Source organism: Gossypium hirsutum, chromosome A02, assembly GCF_007990345.1.
Source record: "Gossypium hirsutum isolate 1008001.06 chromosome A02, Gossypium_hirsutum_v2.1, whole genome shotgun sequence".
In the NCBI taxonomy this organism is placed as follows: Eukaryota; Viridiplantae; Streptophyta; class Magnoliopsida; order Malvales; family Malvaceae; genus Gossypium; species Gossypium hirsutum.
In genome coordinates, this window is record NC_053425.1 from 90,064,140 (window position 1) to 90,084,412 (window position 20,273).

The following is a 20,273-nucleotide window of genomic DNA, read 5'->3' on the forward strand; positions in this document are numbered from 1 at the left end:
GAGGAAACGGTACATGCAATTGAATTTTATGTTATGAGATATTTAAATTGTTGTGAGACAGAGTCTGAATGACTTCGAGATCTTCTGTTCCTATTTGAGAAATTCACTAAAAATTGTGCAAACATAATTAGGAGTTATAATTTACATGTATAGATTCCTTAATAGCCCTTTGAATTATGTACAGAGAGAAAATTGATTCGTAGTGAACAGAGGTCATAGTAGCCGAACACTGAAACAGGAGAAACTTTAATGAATAAACTATATTAATTTGATAAGTAAAAAATTCTAAAAATTTAATGGGAGAAAGGTATATGAGTCTAGTTTCAAGGAAAATTAACGGAACTTAATTTGGAGTTTCGTAGATCCAGATATAAATGATTTAGTAACAGTAAGTTGATAAAACAGCTTCACCTGAACATGTGTAATTGTACAATTATAGTGTTTTATCTTGAAAAGCATGTTAGTAATTGCTTATTAATTTCATATGGAATTACTAAGCGTAAAGCTTACCCCTCCTCTCCATTTCTTTAGTATTGGCAGGTCGATTCGGGGTTGGAGATTGTCGGAGGCAAAATCACGCTATCAAGCTATCACTTTTGGGAGAATTAATTCAAATATTAGAAATTTCAAGTGAGTGGCTTGTATAGGAAGCTAGTTTTATGACATGTATTATTATTATGATTTGGCCTAACCTATTGATCTACATTGAGTTATCGTATATGGCCATAGGATGTGGCCCATATTCACTATGGTTTGTAAGCTTAATTAATCATGTCATGTTCTATGTTTCTGGTGTGATGAGGTAGTTAGCTTTATTTGTTGTGCATGATTGGTGATACATTAGGTAAGTTGAATGCATACCTATGGATTATGAATTAAATGTAAATAAGTAATAATGCCTTGAACATGAATGTTTAATGGACAAATTGGTAACCACAGTAAAATGGTATTAAACGAGAATAAGATTTGGCATATCTAGTTCTAGTTAATGTAAGAATGTACATTACATACATGATGGTAGGCAAATGATACGTTGGTATTAAAATAGATGATATTGAATGTTATTGAACTCATGTATGTACTAATATCTTGTGTTGAGGTTGATAGTCATGGTTGTTGGTTAAAGTGAAATATGTTTAAAATGAAAGACTTGTTGTTGCGTGAAATTTTCCAGGTTTCGAAAGTTCTCGGTTTAGTCTTGAAACCGTTCCAAAGTATGTTTTGGGCTTCGTAGACCCAAATAAGGGACGTTATACATGTGCCTCAATAGTTTTGAATTAAATGAAATTTTAGGGCCGGTTTTCGTTTGTGTACATGTTTAAGTCCGGTAATGCCTTGTATCCTGTCCCAGCGTCAGACACGGGTAGAGGTGTTACATTTGGTGGTATCAGAGCTATGATTTAGTCAGTTCTCAGACTAACCTAGCATGTGTAAGAGTCTAGCTATACATGCCACGGATCCGTGATAGTGTGATGCCTCCCGACACGTATGAGCACCGTCTTGTTTAGACAAAGGTACTGTAACATCCCGCAATAGGGCCTAAACGGAATAGTGGTTGCGAAACCACAAATTCGAGGTAGAAAAATTTATTTTATTATTATTTTGAGGTTCATGATATGATTGCATGATTGTGTGAAAATTTCGTGATGAAATTCTATGCATAAAGTGCTTAAGTTGAGATTAGGGACTAAATCGAATAATTTGTAAAACTTGCATTCTAGAAGTTTTTAGTATGAAATTGCTTTGGAATATTAATTAGGAGGGTTTAAATAACAATTTGACCAATTTCTAAGTTCATGGACAAAATAGGACATGGATGGAATTTTGAAAGTTTAATAAGGAAGGGCATTTTGGTCATTTGGATATTAAATGAAATAAAAAAGGGAAAAATAACACAAAATTCATCATCTTCTTTATTAGCACGAAATTTCAAGGGTTCTCCATAGCTAGGGTTTGTTTCAAGCTTTCAAGCTCCATAATCAAGAAGAGCAAAATTCGGGAGTAGATCGGGGAAAAGAAAAAGTAAAGGACTAAATTGTAAAGTTTAGTCACATTTTGTATCGAGGTAAGTTTACAGTAAATAAATGCAATATTATTTTATTTTACATTATTATTTTCAATTTCCAGCATTTATATACTTATTTTCTTTGAATATTTAAAGTCGAATTAAAGGCAAAGTGACAGAGAAAAAGCATTAGGAAGCCCCGTTTGAACCTTAAGAATGTTAGGATATTGGGGTTGACAGGACAGGATAGGACAGAAATGAGCCATGTAAGTCCATATCACTTATATGGCTTTGGAGACAGGAATGAGCCATGTAAGCCCATATTATATATATATATGGCATTGGAGACAGGAATAATTCATGTAAGTCCATGTCGAAGACATGGCATTGGCAGGATATTGATAGACAGGAACGACCCTAGTATCCTTAGTATTTTGAGTGGTTCAACAGGTCATTGTACACGTTAAATTACAGTGAATTATCAGCAAAAGGGAAGGTAGATTATAATTATGAATAGTGAAAGGTCAGGTAAGAAAGAAGGTAAGTGAGTAAAGAAGAAGGTAGAAAATGAGAAGTAAAGAAAGTTTATGAGGCTAGGTGACATTATGTATAATTATTCATTATGTTGAATGTTGTAATTTATTTTCTTGTAAGATTACTAAGCCTAGTGCTTACTCTCTTTATTTTCTTTTTCTTATAGTTTTTATCAAGCCACTCGGGGATCGAAGGAAACGTCGGAGACCCGATCACACTATCAAAGAAATCACATTGGTATAGTTAGACGTTTCGTTTTGTGTATGGCATGTATAGAAACTTGGTTTCTTTTGATATGATATGATCAATGAATGATGTGTAAATACTTGCTAGTGATTAAGTAGTAACTATCACATGAAAACTAAGAAAAATGTGAAAGTAACTTAAAAACAGATTTAAGTATAAAAAATAACGGGATTTTGAAAAATTACAAGAAATTATAGAGACATAGGTTGATGGTGAATAATATATGAAATCAAAGCTCGTTGTGTCTATTTTCATATGGAATAAGAAAAACAGGTAAAGGTTTTGTATTTTATAGGGTATTTGAGTTTTGGTGAAATAGGGCCAGAGCAATTTCTGGATCCCCTGTTCCAACTTTATAAATTAACCATAAATTTTAAAAAAATAATTAGGTGGTGTACTTTATATGGTTAGAATCCTTATTGAATCTAGTTTTACTAGAAATAAATGTTATAGTCATATGATTTTTGTACAGAGAGAAAAGTGGTTTGTAGTAAGTAAAGGCCAGTGCAGTCGAATTCTGAAACAGGGGTAACTTTAACTAATAAACTGTACTAATTGGCTAAGTCAAAAATTATAGAAAAAAATTAGTAGATAGATATATGAGTCTAGTTTCAGGAAAAATTTATGGATCTTAATTTCGATTTTTGAAACTCGAGAAATGAATTTTTAAGAAACCATGACGCAGAAAAATAGTTTATTCCGAAAATTAAAATAAGTGGTTTAGAGTTGTTTAAAAGGTAAGATAAGTTTAGTAACGCCTCAAGCTTGACTCCGGTGACGGTTTCGGGCATGGGGGTGTTACAGGTCTCTCCAATCGAGCTGCACTGATCATGTTCAATGTGATGCGAAGGTGTTTAAATAAAATTACGATTATGATGAGTCTCGATTCAGAAAAGTATGAATAAAAGTTTATGCTATATATATATGTGATAACACGTGAGATGAAAGTTCATGTTGTGATAAATATCCATACTTGCTTGATGCTCATATGATGTAGTGCATTTGGCTTACTTGATAAGATGAACGGGATAAATAGAAATTCGTAGAGGTATAAGTAAAGGTTCCTAATATCATGATATGAATGAAAATGTCATGCCTTGATTGAACGTTGAATGTTGATGAATGTCAATGATATTTTTTACGAGATAAATGATTATAATGAAATGAATTTATCTATGTTAAATTGTTTGGACTGAATTATATGATTGTAATGATATGTATATGATGATGCACAAAATGATAGTTGCAATTGTGATGCAAATATCTATGTTTGTTTAGCCCTTATATGTTGTCATAAGTATGATTTGTTTGAGTAAATGAATGGATAAGTCAAGCTATCTAGAAAACATAGGATGCATGCATAAGTATACTTGTCTAAATGGGATAACTAGAAAATTTGTGTAAACCAACATGAATGATGTATTGCCTGAATAAATGATATGATTTTGATGATGTTGTTATGATGATGGAAATTGTGTCATATGTATATGTATAAGAAAGTCGAGTCAGAGGCCCTACAACTCCTTCCCCTTACTGAAGTGGTGTTTATAATGGAATTTCATGAAATTTATACTGAGTAAGTTTCCAGTTGAGAAACCAAATAGTTCAGTGCTAGAATAATTATAAGTATGATTAGAGATTGAAGAATGAGTTGATAAGTAAAGTCAAAGCTAGAAAAGTATCAGATTGGCATAAGGATTATTGGAGTTATGTACTGTTCCAGTTAGAGAAGAAATTTATTTTGATAAATCGAATTACTAAGGTACAAGGTCGAGAAAAGTGCAAATCAAAATTTATTCAAAACTGGTCTTCTTTAGTGAAAGGTAATATGAAATTTGTGATGACAAAAATAGTTGGGTAATGTGGTGATTTCAGTATTGGGATTTTTCTAATTTTCGTGTAAGGTTTGACATCAATAAAGGCGTAGGTGATAAAAGCGTGAGTTTCAATCGGAATAGTAGATTACTTCTCTTGAGTAAGTCTGTGACAGCCCTAATGTGACCCTAGTCGGGAAGTGGTTTCGGGACCACAAAACCGAGTCGCAAAAATAATTAACCGTCATATTTGATGCTTATTATATGTATATATGCATGTGTGAAAATTTCATATTTGAATTTTGTTAATTGTAAGTGAATTTTATTAAAAAGGACTTATGTGAGAAAATTTAGAAATGTGCTAGGCAAATGTAAAGTGGCCTATTAATGCATGTTATAAAAATGATGGGTTTGCATGTCAAATTACCCAAAATTTGAGCTAGTGGTCAGCCATGCTATGGGTCATAACATATTATAAACATGTTGTGTTAATGTTTTATGTTAGGAATAATAAAATAAAAGGGTTAGTAATAAAATAATGGAAATTGGGGGTGATGAGAAAAAAAAAAGTTCTCATTTTGTTCTTCTTGGCCGAAAAATCAAGGAAAAGAAAGAAAAGAAAGGTTGAAGAGGTTCGGCCATGCTTGTAACTAGGTTGAGGTATGTTGATGTTATTCCATGAAATTCATGCATATTTTTAGTTGTTAGCTTGAATTCTACCTAGCCATGGTTTAAATCTTTGCTATTTGATGGAGATGATACTCGGCCATGGATGTTGTCTTTCTTGGTTGGTGTTTGATGTTGTGTTGATGAGGTATAAGAAAATAGGGTGAAGTTTAATTTACGTGATTTGAGGTTGATAGTCATGGATGTTGGTTAAAGCGAAATATGTTTAAAATGAAAGACTTGTTGTTGCGTGAAATTTTCCAGGTTTTTGTAAGTTCTTGGTTTAGTCCCGAAACTGATCCAAAGTATGTTTTGGGCTTTGTAGACCCAAATAAGGGACGTTATGCATGTGTCTGAACAGTTTTGAATTAAATAAAATTTTAGGGCCGATTTTCGTTTGTGTGTATGTTTAAGTTCGGTAATGCCTCGTACCCGGTCCCAGCGTTAGACACGGGTAGGGGGTGTTACACAGGCCATGTGAATCTTGGAAATAGCTTGTTTTGTCCAATTTTGGCCCGTTTTCTGCTCCTTTTACTCACCTATGCTCACCTAAGTATAGAAACAAGAAATTAAAAGATTTAGGAGCATCAAATTCACTAAATTATATAATAAATCATCTAAAAACGCATCAAGAATGAGATTAAAACATGTTACTTTTATGGCTTATCAAATATCCCCACACTTAAGCATTTGCTTTTCCTCAAGCAAAATCCTCAACTCACAATGAAAATTAATCTTTTTCAACTCATAATTCTCATCAATGATGTTTCGTCATAATTCACAAATAATCATACATTGATAATTAAACTAAAAGAACACTAAAGATTCAAACAATCCAAGTCAAATACTTTTAAAGTATGAAAACTTAGGTATTTTCCTTTATCTAAGTAATTACCTTTAATTGAAAAATCGTCAAGAATTGACATCCTCACTAAAGATTCACTCAAATCACTCAAAGTGTTTCAGGTTCAAAAATAAGCATTCAATTGTCAAACATGAAAAGTCATTACCATAAGCTTGCATGAAAATCAAATCTCCACCACCATAAAATGAGATGATACACAAATCAAAAGGTCTTTAAAAGGGTGTAATGAGGCTTAGGTTAAATGTGTGGATAAAGGCTGAAAAAGAGGGTTAGAATCGAGATCAAATTAGTAAATTACTAAACTAGAAAAAGATATAAATGCGAAATTAAAATAATTACATCAATTGAAAAAATTCAAGAATAATACGAGCTTCTTCTCAAAATATGAATTTAGCTGTTCAAGCTCAATCAACATGGAACTACGTAATAATTAATAAAGATATCTATTTTAATTTTTTTTCACTTTTTTTGAGAACAAGAAGGAATAACGTATAAAATGAAACAAAGGAATATAGCTAGGCAACTAATCAAATTGAATCTCGACAAAAAGGAGTCAATAAAATGGGAAAAATTCTCAATGAGTCAAAACGAATGAGTTAGTAACTCCCCAAAAATCAAAGCAATTATTTTTTTATGTTGTGTTGCATAAATGCATGCTTGCTTCAATGGTTAAGTGTTCAGAGAAGTGTTGGAGAAGTCTCAAATTCAAGCCTTGGCTTGTGCAAAAATTTTTTTTTCTTGAATTAACCCTGTCTCTAGACAGTAGGTTTCTTAAATAAAAATGGTTAAGTTGTGCCATAAAAAGCTTGCTGCTTCAGGGGATAGTGGCGTGTTACTGCAGCTAGGAGACTTGAGTTCGAGTCCTGCTGCACATAAAGGGTGTTTATTTTGCTACTGTGCTGTGTAAGAGATTGAATGTCAGTGGAACTCTGAAGCTAGTAGGCGATTGGAGTGTTTGGAGGGATGAGGGAGTTGTGTAGCCTAAATTTAGGTGGGAGTTGGGGGGATTTGGATAGTGATCAGTTAGAGTGATGTGGGGAGGTGATGATCGTGAAACTAACTGAAAATTTGACTTAAGGCAAGCCCACCTATCGAACAGCAGTATAGTTATGGTGAGACCGAAAATATCGTATCCACGAGGACTAAAAGTACTAGTAATTACTATCTTTTTATTATCTAGCCTAAAAATTTAAGAGAATGTTTTTAAACTAAACTAATTATGTAATTAACTGAGATTACGACAGAGATGAAAGTTGGAAAATACTTTAAGAAAACCAATGGAGAAGACAATACCCAAGGAAGAATCCACCTAGGCTTCACTTATTACCTTTGACTTAGAAGATTTATTCACTTGACTTATTTCATAGAAATCCCTGATTTATGTTAATATCCCTTTCAAGACTAAAAACAACTAACTCTAGGTTGATTAATTGAAATCTCTTTCTAATTAAAACCCCTATTGTTGCATTAACCCGATCTATGAATTCCTTTATTAGATTTGACTCTAAACCGCCAGATTTATGTTGTCTTATCTCTAGGATTGCATGCAACTCTGCTTAATAATGAATGATCTACTCTGAAATAGGGACTTTTCCTCCATTGAATAAGCACATCAAAAACCTGAATTAATATCCTAGAATATTAAAGCAAGGATTAAAATTCACAATTAAGAATAAGAACAAATATTTATTATATAAATCAAAGAGTAATGAGATCGTCTTAGGTTTCATATCCCTTAGGTATTTAGGGAGTTTAGTTCATAATAATAATAGAAAACATCTCAAAGTTTGGAGAACAAAAAAACATAAAGAAACCCAAAGAACTTCTAGGAAATTGGATGGAAATCTTCAGTCTTGATGTAGATCCTGGCTCCGAGGTGATTCTGATGGCTGTTCTTGAGTATTTTCTGCCTCCAACTCTGTGTGTCCTCTCTAATCCTCTTCTAGGGTGTTCATATAGGCATTAGAATGCTTCAAAACCCTCAAAAGTGCCATTTTCTGAATAGAACCAGGCTTGGGATCGACAGGGACACAGCCATGTGCCACGCTCGTGTAAAGGTGCTCAGGCCGTGTGCAATTCTGAGTTGGTTCTTAGTCGACACGGCCATGACACACGGGCGTTTGGTCTACCCTTGTGTGACACACGGGCGTGTGGATCACCCATGTGGAAGTGCCTAGGCCGTGTGAAACACTGATTTAAGCCCAATTTATCCGTTTTTTACCTGTTTCTCGCTCTTTTTACTATCCTAAGCTCTCATGAGTATAAAACATGAAATTAAAGGATTAGGAGCATCAAATTCACTAAAATCAAGGAAAAAAATCATTCATAAATATGCCAAGCATGGGGTAAAAATATGTATAAATTACGGTTTATTTAATATCCCCACACTTAAACATTTGCTTGTCCTCAAGCAAAATCCTCAACTTACAATCAAAATAAATTCTTCTCAACTTATAATTCTCATCAATAATGTTTCAAAATAATCCACAAGCAGTGATACATTGAAAATTTAACTAAAAGATTAAAGTTTCAAATAGTCAAAGTTGAGCATTTTAATCATAAAATTATAGGCATCCCCCTTTATCTAAGTAATTATCTTTAATTCCAAATTGACATTGATTGAAATCCTCACTAAAAGTTCACTCAAATCACTCAATATGTTTAAGATTCAATGATTAAGCACCATTAGTCAAATGATTAAGCACTCATTAGTCAAACATGAAAAGTTATTACCATAGGCTTGCATGAAAATCAAATCTCTACCACTATAAATGAGATGATACACAAATCAAAAGGTCTTTGAAGGGTTGTAATGAGGCTTTGGGTTAAGGTGTAGATAAAGGCTGAAAAAGAAACAGTTAGAATCAAGATTAACTTGATAAATTACCTAACTGGAAAAATAACTAACATCAATTGAATAAACAAATAATTACTACCAATATGTATGTATGTATTTTTTTTAAGAATAAAGAAAAATAATAGTATAAGAGAAAATTATAAGATTCGAATGAAAGAACATAGTTAGGCAATTAACCAAATCAAATCTCGACAAAAAGGGACTCAATAAATTAGGAAAAATTCTCAACGAATCAAAAAGTATGATATAAGGGTTAAAATTTAGGGTAAATTTAAAAAATAATAGTTTGTTAAGCTCAAAGGGGTTCACTAAGGGTTAATTATGAGGGTAGACTTTTTACGGGGTAAATGGGTTAAAACCTAAGTGCCTTTATCATTTTAGTATATCAAATCAAAGGTGTGGTCTCGACATGTATAATCGATACAAGTTCTAGAATAACAATTCAATGTTGACACACTCATAACCAATAAAATCAGTGAGCAAGAAAGATATATGCTCTTAAAAGGCTCAAAATCTCAAGAAAATTATGGGTATTTGATGTCAATCCTGTAAATTCAAAACTTCAAGATAATACCTCAATTCAGGGAAACAACCTAGCAATTTTAATTCTAAAAAATTTCAACTTATCGTACTCGATTCTCTAGTGTCTTAAAGTTTAAACAATCAATGCACAGTTACTTATGATTTAATTCAAAACATATCAATAAAAATCATAGATCAATCAAAATTTACTCCAATAATGATATGAAAAATTATTTGAGAACAAGATAAAAATTCTGGGATTTTCTGATAATCACATAGATAACCTCCCCAAACTTAAGATGTAATTGTCCTCAATGTACAAAGATAGTTAATAACAATATAAGCATAATATCATAAGAGAGGGAGAGAAGCGAAACTGCCCTGAATATTTGGATGAGATCCTTGGAGTAGCGAGAGCAAGAATTGTAGAGAAAGCCGAATAAAAGGCATGATTCTGAGCTACTAATAAGAAAATAAACACCATTGTGGAAGAGAATTAAGGGATAATTCAATAATAATCATAAAGATAAGTAGGGTTTAAAAATATAAAACATAAGTCTTCAAAAATAAATAAGAGAAAATAAAAATAAAAATAAAAATAAAAATAAAAATAAAGGGACTCAAAGGTCCTCATCATCAGAGTCGTGAGCTTGTGGCGTTGGAGAAAAGATATGGAGGTGGTGGCAAATCTGTCGGAGAGTGGCGTCGATCTGTTGAATCGCTGGAAGCACTACTGCTAAAAGTGAGTGAAGCGCTTGGATAAGTCTATCAAAGCGGCAGCAGGATGTCGGTGATGCGGTGGTTGTGGTGGGGGTGGGTCCTTGTGAGGGGAGGGACATCGTCAGCAGTGTCCTCTGGCTCATCCTGGTTAGTAGAGTGGACTAGTCTGTACTGAGGTGGGTCGACTCCACGGTGTTTCTATATCATCCGCATGTGGATTATACTAGAAATTCCCTGCAGAGACATCTGGCCAACTAATGTGAGTGCCGATGACATCTCTGGAGTGTTGAAGAGGTCGAAATGTCGAGCGAGGTGAGTCACGTAAGGGCCAAGGCAGATGGGTCCCCTCCTATAGTGATCCGTCTGGTGGCGAAAAGCGAGGGCGATAAAATATGCCAAGTCAAATACATGGCTAGTCGCCATGCTCCATAAGAAGTACGCGTCGATGGTGCTAGCTACTTCGGTGCTCTCTTTCCTCCCAATCAAAGTATGAGAAAAGATGGCATGAATGTAGCGTAGTGCTGGAGGGAGAGAAGTTGCCTTCGAGCGACTTGCATCATAGGGAACTGTGCTCACCGTAAGGTCAGTGCAACAACAAGATGGCGAATAGTGTATGTGACGATAAAGCTGTAGAAAATTTTTCGAAGCCATAAACTCCTCCGTGTAGAGGCCCAAAGCAGCTCCAAACTCGGGTACACTTATATGCCTGACAAGTCCACCAAGTCTAAAAACGATAGTACCACCCTCGTCATGTGTGTTCATCACTTGCTGTAGGTGGAAAGTAGTGCAGAACTCCAATGTCAGCTCTGAATATGTGGGCTCGATGATTGCAAAGAACTAATTTTAGGGCGTGTATCGAGATGGAATCAAACGAGGTGAGCAAGTTGGACCTGCTCCAAAACGGCCCAATCAATACATCGTCCCACTCCTAGTGGTCGTACTCAAAGAAGCTGAAACAGGTAGTCCTGTGGGCCTGACGAGAACCGAAGTAGAGGGCGGCGAGCTTCAGTTGAGGCGCTTGAGAAAGTTGCACCAGGACCCTTCTGCTTTTTCGAAGCGGGGATGGCAATCTTCTTGCCTCGTGTGTTTGTCATGGTGTTCCTAAAAATAATAGAAGTTAATAACGCCAAATATAGAATCTAAGTAATAAAACTATAGTCCTAAGAAGAAGATTCCCTAACACTAATCATAACAAAGACTAGAATAGAATAACATAATATAAGAAAAGTATTAAAGAATAGAGAGTAAACAAAAACAGATGGAAGCTAATACTAGAAATAAAAACTAATTAAAAATCAAATAACTAACTAAAAATCATAAGAATGCTAACAAATAGAAATAAAGCAAAAACAAAATAGAGAACTAGAATAAAGCAATAGTAAGAAAAATTATCATAATAATGCTAACAAATAGAATAAAATAACAATAATGAAGGTTAGTAAAAAAAGGCTAAAATTAAAAATGAAAGAAAATTAAGAAATAAAAAAGAAATAAATAAATAAAAAAATAAATAACTGAAATAAAATGAAATTGTTGAGGGTAGAAGCGGAAACCACAGGCAGAGGTCGAGGGTGGTAATGGCAGTGGACGGCCAACGGCGGAGAGTAGGGGCGGGACATGGGCGTGGGGAGTTGAGCCGTGCGGTGCCCTGTGGTGGAGTGGGGGTGGCACGAAGGTGGAAGGGAAAGAAAGAGAGGAAAAAAAGAGAAGAGGGTTGGTCAGTGGTGGAGGCGGCCGCTGGTGCGTCGAGGGGTGCACTGGCGTGGGGGGAGTTTGGAGGGCTGCGGCTGCTAAAGGGGGAGAGTTGGGGAAGAAGACTAGGGGAAAAAATTAGGTTTTGGGGGGTTTAAAAAGGGGCACGGCCGTATGAGGCCTGTGTTGGGCCACACGGCTATGCCACATACTCGTGTGAGGCCCGTGTTGGGCCACACTGTCGTGCCACACGCCCGTGTGAGGCCTGTGTTGGGCCACACGGTCGTGCCACACGCCCGTGTGGCTCGCGTCCAGCCCATGTTTATCACAAAATTTTTATGACTATTTGTCACATGGCCAGGGGCCATGCCCATGTGGTCAGGCCGTGTGGTGCACACAGTCATATCGCATGCCCATGTGCCAGGTTCTTCACTTCTCCCACGCCCGTGTGTCCGAACACACAGCCATTTTCCTTGCCTATGTGGCTCCCTGACTTAATTATAATTTGAAAATTTTGCCCCAGTTTTTACAGGCCGTGTCGCACGACCGTGTGGATTGAATTCATGGCTGTGTGGCTCGATACTTAGGGAATTTTTAGCCCTGTTTCTGCACGACTTAGAACACGCCCGTGTGTCTAGGTCATGTGGTGCACTGTACCTGCACAAAAACACTAAAAATAGCTAAAATAAACTAGGTAGTGATGCTAGTGCTCGGGTTGCCTTCTGAGTAGCGCTTATTTAGAGTCTAAGCTCGACTTACCTCAATTTCGTGTGATTACGGCGGATCACGGAGGTGAGACTCCTCTTTCTCACTATCAATTCTATTATCCACATAAGGTTTAAGTCGAGTAACATTTACTTTCAAAGTGTCGAATTGAGGGTGATTTACCTCGACTGTACTGTATGGGAAAACATTCAGTACCATGAAAGGAGTCGCTCCGTTTGTATTAAGCTCTGAAGTAGCAATTCGGGGGTCCTTTTCTTCTAACAATACTTTATCCCTGACTTTAATTTGCTTTGTTTCATCCCTACACTCATCATGGTGTCGCTTTGATTTTTCTTGTGCTTTTGGTTTCTCTTTGACATGTGTTCGCCATTCATCTAGTTCATCGATCTGAAGCCTTTTTTCTTCGTGAGTCGCTCTGTTTTTGTGGCATGGATTAGAATGAGGCTCCATCATGTTCTTCCTACGGGACTCCTGTAAAAAAGTTTGAGTTGTAACATTATTTAAGTTAATCGAACTTAAACAATCATCTCGATTACTAGATATTTTAGTAGAATCGCGAGCTTGGAGAGTAATTGTGTCATCGCCTACATGAAGTATCAATCCACCTGTGCCAACATCTATGATAGTTCTAGCAGCTGCTAAAAAGGGGACTTCCTAAAATTAAAGGTACGTCACTATCTTTATCCATGTCTAAGACAATAAAGTCAACTGAGAATATAAATTTATCAATTTTGACCAGTACGTCTTCAATAATACCTCTAGGAAATCTAATTGTTTTATCTGACAATTGAATGCTCATCCTAGTTTGTTTGGGTTTCCCAAGACCGAGTTGTTTAAACATTTTATGGGGCATGACATTAATACTTGCCCCTAAATCAGCCAAAGCATTGTTAACATTTAAACTACCAATTAAATAAAGAGTCATAAAACTCATTGGATCTTTCAACTTGTTGGGTAGCTTATTCTGTAGAATGGCTGAGCAAACTGCATTCAACTCCACATACGATGCCTCATCCAACTTCCGCTTATTTGCTAAAAGCTCCTTTAAGAATTTAACTGCATTTGACATCTGCGAAAGAGCTTCAATAAACGATAAGTTAATATGTAAATTCTTTAATAATTTAAGGAATTTACCAAATTGTTCATCAGTGTGGTCTTTCCTTGTCGCACTGGGGTATGGCACACAAGGTTTATATTCTCTACATACCAGTTTTTTCTCACTGTGCTCCACCTCATCCTTACCTTTACTTACAACAAGTCCTTGCCTCGGTTCTGGTTCAGGTTCAACTAACCCTTCTTCATCTCGTACAGTAATCGCATTAAGTTGCTCCCTTAGGTTAGTTTCAGTATTACTCGGCAAGCTACCTTGTGGTCATTCAGAAATCAACTTAGGAAGCTGTCCTATTTGAGTTTCGAACCCTTAAATCGACGCTTGTTGATTTTTAAGCGCTGTTTCGATATTCTGCAAAAAAGTTTCTGACACCGAGATGAATTTTGTTAGCATCTTCTCAAGGTTCGGCTTCTTTTCCTGCTGGTAAGGTGGTTGTTGAAAACCTGAGGGATGTTGTGGCCTTTGATTTCCTTGACCACCCCACGAGAAATTGGGATGGTTCCTCCAACCTGCATTAGAAGTGTTACAGTATGGGTATTTTGAGGTCTAAAATTATTGTTACCCTTATATTGAACTTGTTCCTCCTCGGTGCTAGGGTTGAAGGTTGGATAATCTGTATGGTGTACTCCTCCTCCATTTGAATCACACCTCATCACTGGATGTACCTGAGTAGAACCATAAAAACCATCAATCTTTTTATTTAAAAGTTCTACCTGGTTAGATAGCATAGTAACTGCGTCGAGGTTGAAAACACTAGCAACTTTTGTCGCCTTTGTTCTCATGACTTGCCACTGATAGTTATTCAGTGACATCTCTTCAATAAATTCATAAGCCTCTTCAGGTGTTTTGTTGTTTAAAGTTCCACCGGCGACTGCGTCAACCAGTTCCCTTGTTGAGGGGTTCACACAGTTGTAAAACGTCTGAACTTGCAGCCATAGAGGTAACCCATGGTGAGGGCACCTTCTTAATAAGTCCTTGTATCTCTCCCATTCATCACACAGAGTTTCTAGATCCATCTGCACAAAAGAAAAGATATCATTCCTCAATTTAGCCATTTTAGCTGGCGAAAAATATTTTAGTAAAATTTTTTTGGTCATTTGTTCCCAAGTTGTGATTGACCCTTGTGGTAACGAGTTCAACCACTATTTAGCTTTGTTCCTCAATGAGAATGGAAACAACCGAAGGCTAATGACATCATCAGAAACGCCATTGATCTTAAAAGTGTCACAAAATTCTAGAAAGTTTGCTGAATGAGTGTTTGAATCCTCGTCCTGTAAACCATCAAACTGAATAAACTGTTGTATCATTTGAATCGTGTTAGGTTTCAGTTCAAAATTATATGCAGCAATAGTAGGTCTAACTACAGGGTTTTCAACAGCCATAGGAGGTAACGAATTATTGTGATTATCAGCCATCTTCTCAGTTGTGGTTTGAATTTTGTCCTCTTGTCCTTTCTCTATGTATCGTAGGCTTTGCCTTATCTCTATTCGGTTTCTACAAGCTATGCTTTCGATCTCACTATCAAAAAGTAGGGGTCTTGACGGGTTTCTTCTAGTCATAAACTATAAAAACCTGCCAGCAGAAAATAAAAGAAAATTTGGTTATTTAAACAAAAATAAAAATTAAATTAAATTGAAATAAAAATAAAAAAGGCTAAAGTAATAAAAATTAAGCGTTCCTAATATCTTAGTCCCCAGCAACAGCGCCAAAAACTTGATGGCGTGAAACTAACTGAAAATAAAAGAAAGTTTGACTTAAGGCAAGCGCACCTATCGAACAGTAGTATAGTTATGGTGAGACTGAAAATATCGTATCCACAAGGACTAAAAGTACTAGTAATTACTATCTTTTTATTATCTAGCCTAAAAAATTAAGAGAATGTTTTTAAACTAAACTAATTATCTAATTAACTGAGATTACGATAGAGACGAAAGTTGGAAAATACTTTAAGAAAACCAATGGAGAAGACAATACCCAAGGAAGAATCCACCTAAACTTCACTTATTACCTTTGACTTAGACAATTTTTTCACTTGACTTATTCCGTAAAAATCCCTGATTTATGTTAATATCCCTTTCGAGACTAAAAACGACTAACTCTAGGTTGATTAATTGAAATCTTTCTAATTAGAACCCCTATTGTTGCATTAAATTGATCTATGGATTCCCTTATTAGATTTGACTCTAAACTGGCAGATTTATGTCGTCCTATCTCTAGGATTGCATGCAACTCCGTTTAATTATGAATGATCTACTCTCAAACAGGGACTTTTCCTCCACTGAATAAGCACATCAAGAGCCTGAATTAATACCCTGGAATACTAAAGCAAGGATTAAAATTCACAATTAAGAATAAGAACAAATATTTATCATATAAATCAAAGAGTAATGAAATTCGTCTTAGGTTTCATCTTCCTTAGGTATTTAGGGAGTTTAGTTCATAATAATAATGGAAAACATCTCAAAGTTTGGAGAACAACAAAACATAAAGAAACCCAAAGAACTTCTAGGAAATTGGATGAAAATCTTCAGTCTTGAGGTAGATCCTGGTTCTGAGGTGATTTCGATGGCTGTTCTTGAATATTTTCTGCCTCTAACTCTGTGTGTCCCTTCTAATTCGCTTCTAGGGTGTTTATATAGGCTTTAGAATGCTTCAAAACCCTCAAAAGTGCCCTTTTTCGAATAGAACTAGGATTGGGCTCGACAGGAACACGGCCGTGTGCCACTCCCGTGTGAAGGTGCTCAGGCCATGTGCAATTCTGAGTTGGTTCTTAGTCGACACGGCCATGACACACTGGCGTGTAGTCTACCCGTGTGTCACGCACGGGCGTGTGGATCACTTGTGTGGAAGTGCCTAGGCCGTGTGGAACGCTGATTTAAGCCCAATTTGTCTGTTTTTGGCCTGTTTCTCGCTCTTTTTGCTATCCTAAGCTCTCATGAGTATAAAACATGAAATTAAAGGATTAGGAGCATCAAATTCACTAAAACCAAGGAAAAATCCATTCATAAATATGCCAAGCATGGGGTAAAAATATGTATAAATTACGGTTTATCAGGAGGGATCTTAGGAGAGAATTAAAAGAGGTTGAGGGGGTCGTAGTAGTTTGTCAAAAGTGGGATTCCGTATTATGTCAATTCGGTCATAGGCTTTTGGGTGCCAAAATTGTGTGGTTTTTACTTCCCATTTTGGATAGCTATTGTTTCTTTTTGCTTCTTTCCTTTCTTTGGTTTTAGGGTTTTGTTGGTAGCTGAATACTGAGTGTGACCATTTAGGGAACTTGTCATTTGGGTTTTGTTCTCCAGCAGTGCCTTGCAGATCGACCTCCTCTGTTCTCTCTACACCTTAGTGGTCATTCTTTCCCTAAACCGATTGCATCTTCTTCCCTCTCATTCTATTTGAATACTTAGGCTGATTTCTGCTTAGCTCTCTCTCCAATCATTTCGATTTTTGCAATTTTTCTTTGAACAATCAGTTAGTGCCTGGTTCTTCTCTAATCCCTCGCTATTTTTTCTTTATGTAGTAATATTGTTTCTAAATTCTTCTTTTACTGCCGTTTATGGCTAGAAGCAAGGGTGCAAGCCTTGCCTCTACGGTGTGGGATTTCGTTTAAGATAGAAGACCGATTGTGTTTCTTATTTAGAATCGGTTTTACGATTTTGGTAAGTGCTATATGCTGGTTCAACTATTATGCGAATGTTCTAATAAAGGTTAATAGATTTCGGTTTAGGTGCAGATGATCTATAAGAGCCTATAATCAATTTTCTGTATCGATTGAAGTATGAGAAGTCTTAATCGTTGAGCAAGGCAAGTGTTAAGTTATAATTTGGTTAAGTTTTATGTAAGGGATTGTTAACCCCATAGATTAAAAGACTGATAGTGTATCGTGTTGGTATAGGTTTGGGAAAACACTCAAGCTATTCGCACATTTATCACAGCTAGGTGTCTAATCACATTGCTTCAATCGTAATTTGGCAAAAGTAAAAAAATATGGCTAGTGTCGTTACATGAGTGTGCACTCATTCGTGTGGTGAACTGGATGCACAAATCGTGGGCGATCGATCGTAGAGGCCACCATGAGCGATTTCATGGGCTTAGGCCATTTTGGGCCACGTTGGGCCGAAACGGACCATGTGGGCCCCATGGGCTCATGGGCTCCACATGAGTAAACCACACGGACTTGTAGAGATCATTGGGCCAGGCTATGTAGTTCGTATGGCCAAGGCCATTTTTGGGCTTATTAGGCCACACCGGCGTGTGGGCCCACATGGGTCGTATTATGGGCTTTGAGCCCATTTTCACTGATTGTCTGTTAAGGTTGCACGGGTCACCCGAGATGAATGTGGACCTACTCTTGGGTCAGTAAGTATACTTAGATCCCATGCTGATGAAATGACTATTATACCCCTATGAGGTAAAATGATTGATATGCTCCTATGATTTGTATGACTGTATTAAAGCATGACATTTTTGCATACACGTATGATATTATGACATGACATGTTGCATGGGTTGGGTTTGATATATTTGGAGGAAGTGTACTGTACCGACAACTCTGCTGCATATACTATTTAGTGTCGCAACCGGTTCTATATTTTGGAGTGTAGGGATGGGTAGGTCAATTTTATCCCTACATGGAGTGTAGGGCTGGACGGAGTGGAGTGTAGAGGATGGATGGGTAGAACTTCTAATTGCATTTCTATTACTGTTGCTATAATGGGCTAAGGCCCACCACTGCTACTGAAACTATATTGAGCTAAGGCCCTAACTGTTACTGGACTGTTATTGAAACAGGCTTAGGCCCAGACTGTATTTGCCTATTGTATGACTAATTGTTTGTTTAATAAGGGATTACACACTAAGTTTTCATAGAATCACCCTTATGTTTTCCTGCGTAGGTAATCCTTAGGCGGGTCAGTGCTGTGAGGGACTCGATGGAGGCCACACAACTATTTTTGCTACTGTTTTAAACTTTTAATCTTTAAGCTATTTGATTTGGGGTATTTTTTATGTAATAAGGCCTCTTTAAATTTTTACTTTAATTTGGGGGTTTACTTACTTTGATTTATATCTGCTAGTAGTAAAACACGAATTTTCAAAAAGATAAATATTTTTCAAAACACCGCGCTATTACAACATATTTCAAAGAGCTTCCGCAACAAATATTGTTTTTAAAGTGTAATAACAACCTGAAATGAATAAAATTTTGCTAAACCTACTTGAGTTTTCTTAACAATGATCAAGATACCTAAAAGTTTTGTAAAAGATCACTACGGGGGTTTTGATATAATACGGACTTTTCAAACAGAACGATGCTTTTCAAAACACACTTCAATGTGACATTGAAGATTTGGCCATAACGTCTAGGTTGAGTTTGGGGTGTTATAGAGTTATGGATTAATATTAATGGATAGATCAAAGAAATGCGTTTTAGGCTCAAAAGAGGTTCACTAAAGGTTAATTATGTAGGTAGGCTTTTATGAGATAAGTGGGTTAAAACCTAAGTGCCTTTATCATCTCAGTATATCAAATCAAAGGTGTGGTCTAGACATGCATAATCAAAGCAAGTTCTAGAATAACAAATCAATATTGACACACTCATAACCAATAATAAAGTGAGAAAGAAAAGTATATGCTCTAAAGGCTCAAAATCTCACAAAAATTATGGTTTTTTATGTCAACCTTGCAAATCTCAAACTTCAAGATAATACCTCAATTTAGGGAAACAACTTAAGAATTTTTAATTCTAAAAATAGACTTATCATGCTGGATTCTCTCATGTCTTAAAGTTTAAACAATCAATGAACAAATACCTATGAATTTAATCTAAAACACATCATTAAAAATCACAAATTGATAAAAATTCATTCTAATAGAAATATGAGAAAATTACTTGAACACAAGATAAAATTCAAGGATTTTCTAATAATCATATAAATAACCTCCCCACACTTAAGATGTACATTGTCCTCAATGTACAAATAAAATTAATCAGAGTAGAAATAGTATATCATAAGAGATGAAGAGAATTGAAACTGCCCTGAATCTTGGATGAAATCCTCATTAGTGAAAAGTGGAATTGTAGATAAATGTAGATGTAGTGCATGATTTTAAGCAACTGATAAGAAAGTAAACACAATGCTGAAGAAGATTAAAGGGGTACTAACCCGATTAGAACCAACCATAACAAATAAAAATATAGTTCAAAATATAAAAGTGAAAAAGTCTAGAAAAATACAAATAAACAGAAAAATAAAAATAAAAATAAAAATAAAAATAAACGAAAATAAAATAAATGGACTCAATGGTTCTCATCATCAGACGCGTCATTGTCGTGAGTCGTCGACGCCGAAGAGGAGATATGGAGATGCTGACATGTAACAACCTGTTTTTAGGTCAAATCAAAAAAGTGGTTTTGGAACCACAAATCCGAAGTAAAAATATTTATTTTATTATTATTTTGAGGCCTACTATGTGTTTGAATGATTGTGTGAAAATGTCGTTAAGAAATTCTATCG

The 20,273-nt window shown here is 35.8% G+C and overlaps 1 non-coding gene across 1 annotated transcript; it reads left to right on the plus strand.

The window, feature by feature from the left end:
* Positions 1–14,700: 14,700 nt before the first annotated feature.
* On the plus strand, positions 14,701–14,807 carry LOC121217056 (small nucleolar RNA R71). The gene has a single exon (XR_005913267.1). It is a non-coding gene; the product is annotated as a small nucleolar RNA R71 (small nucleolar RNA).
* The last annotated feature ends 5,466 nt before the right edge of the window (positions 14,808–20,273 follow it).